Below are 2,821 nucleotides of genomic sequence, written 5' to 3'. Positions count from 1 at the left end.
TCCCACGTGGGGTTCCGGGCCACCACGCCCACACCCCCGCCCCCAGGGCCGCCCTGGCCCCGCCTTCTTTTTCCAAGCCCCCTCCCCAGTGCCCCAACACCTCTACCGCGCCCCTATTCTTTCCCATCCCTTCCCAACTAAGTTCTTGCTCCTCAGCTAAACCTCAGCCCCACTTCCACCCATTCTTCCCCTTTCCTCCTCACTCATGCTCCCTCCTGCGTCCCTGCAATCCCAAACTCCGTCCCCACTTCATTTCCCTCCCCGTCCCAGAGCCCTGGCCCATGCCCCCACAGACCCCACTCCTTCCCATCGCTTCTCCTCTAAGCCCCTCTCCAGTTCCGCCCCCACCCTCTTTCCTGGAACCCCGCTCCCGGGCCCAGACTACGCCACCACCACCCTCACGCCTCCATCCCCCACCCCTCTCTAGCAGGTCACGTACCGCTCAACCCCCACCTTGGAACTTGGTACTGCCAAACTTGGAGCTTAGGACCTGGGAGGGACCGAAGGTGAAAGTTCCAGAGAGCCTTCCTTCGGACACTCGCGTTCCTCATCAACCCGGGCTGGCGCAGAGCAGCCCTGGAGCTGGTGACCCATGGCTCGGCGAGCGATGTGTGTCTGGTCCCAGGCACCTTCGGCTCGGTTTCACTACTCCGCCCCTGCCCACTGCTCCTCGGTGCACCTTGGCCAAGGTGCACCCACACAGGTGATCCTGGAGAGTTTACCTGGCTGGGAATGTCCCTTGGAAGACTGCTGAGGTTGAGGGAGGACACGGAGGGAGTGAGGGCACCTGGGGAGACCTGCTAGGTAGGTTTGCTTTTTACTTCTGCAAGAAAGCTTTTGTGCGGCAATAGGAAAATTTGACTTTGCGCTTGCGGTGACAGCTAACGAAGACTTTCCTCCCTCCTGTAAGAGAACCCTTGAAACTCTTTCAAAATCCTTCCTCCTGTGGCTCTAGCCTGCAGGGTGGCGGACCGGTGACCCTGGGACAGGTAAAGCCCAGCGGGTCCAGTTTTTTGAAAGAAGAGGCCACACTCCTGGGAGTTTCTCCCTCTGCTAGTGTGAGATTCCACTGAGACAAGAAGGCAAAGCCTAGGGCACCGTGCCCGCTGCGCTGAGATCAGCGGCCTTGGGAAAGTGACGGAAGGGTACGTTCTGGGGCGTGGAAGGCTCACCAGCGCGTGAAACGCGCTCCCTTGAGCCCCCGGCTCTCGCTAGCCACCCCTACCCCACCCCCCCACCCCCCCCATGAAATCTAAGTTACTTCTAATTGGTTGTGGATTGTTGCGATAAAGTTACCGGGCCTGGCTAGGGCAGTAACCAGACGCCCAGAGGCTGAGGGATGGAAATGGGCGGGTCTGTTTAAACGCCTAAACCAAGGGCAAAAGATTGCAAACTTTCAGGAATCCCCACCCCCACCTCCCTGCCTCACCCCTTCAGCCAGGGCTACACAGAGAAACCCTGTCTTGAAAAACAAAACAAAAAACAGGTACACAGAAAAAGAGCTGATCACTGTTCTCATGGTGTGTAGCAAGAGTTGGTCTCTCTGTGGCTTTGCCTTTATTTTCTACCATGGATGCATATCACTTATGTTATTTCTTTATTTGTACATATGGCTATGCATGGACAGAAGTCAAATAATCAGTATGTTGGAGAGGGAAGGAAGGAAGCAAGGGAGATGTTTTGTTTGAGCCAGGCATAGTAAGTAGCACATATACTACCAGCATGTGGAGGTCGAGGACTGGAGCCAGAAGGTCATGAGCTCAGGGTCACCCTCTGTCGCTAGTGAGACTGTGCCTCAAAAAATCTACAAGTTTGGGCTGGAGAGATGGCTCAGAAGTTAAGAGCATTGCCTGCTCTTCCAAAGGTCCTGAGTTCAATTCCCAGCAACCACATGGTGGCTCACAACCATCTGTAATGAGGTCTGGTGCCCTCTTCTGGCCTGCAGGCACACACAGACAGAATATTGTATACATAATAAATAAATAAATAAATATTTTTAAAAAAATCTACAAGTTTAAAACCTCAGACCGAAGAGGAACATTTAAAAAGAAAACCAGAAACATCCCTTGGGCTGAAACTTATCAAAGCTTATATGAAATTTTCTCCCCAAAACTCCTGTGTTGGATGCTCAGTGCCCTATTGGTAAATCCAAGAGACAGCAGACAGGAAGAAAGGGATGTAAGAGCCTTCTGAAGCCATCTCCTTCCCAGACACCTTTGAGACAGAATTTCCAATGCATCGTCTTCCTCTGAAGCAAATGGCATAATGGGTTCTCAGTTACTCCCCGGAAAGCAGAGAGTTATCGTTTTTGAAGGATGCCCTTTTCAGGGGCTATGGTGGCTGGGTCAAAAACAAGCCAGCATTGGCCTTTCAGTGAAGGGTCAAGAGCCACATGCTGCATAAGATTAAAGTTCAGCTGCTGAGGAGGGGCTCTGAGCTGTCCACAAAGCTAAAGGGTCAAGGTCCCTGGAACTATAATTAGCTATTCCTTCTTTGCTGACTCTAAATGAACTAGATGGTAAACTTACAACAATAGGTGGTGTTGGTTATTCCTGCCTTTCTGAAGCTAACCTGAGGAGTTTCAGCCACACCCAGCAGCTCTCTACTCTGTGGTTAAACCAGACCTTGTTAAGGGAAAATCGCTCCTGGGTTGTCGGGAAAGAGCAGACCATCTCATTTAACACGTCTGTGACGTGCAAAAGCGTGGTCATCTTTTCACTTCTCTCTATCCAAACCGCAGCTTTCTCCATCCGTCCGTCCGTCCTTCCATCTCCTCCCTCTGACACCTGCTGATTCTCAGAACTGTCTGTCCCTCTCTGAG

This window comes from Microtus oregoni, unplaced genomic scaffold (assembly GCF_018167655.1).
Source record: "Microtus oregoni isolate MIOR12 unplaced genomic scaffold, Mior012 000024F_ref0000369, whole genome shotgun sequence".
Lineage (NCBI taxonomy): Eukaryota > Metazoa > Chordata > Mammalia > Rodentia > Cricetidae > Microtus > Microtus oregoni.
This window is presented reverse-complemented; position numbering follows the sequence as displayed.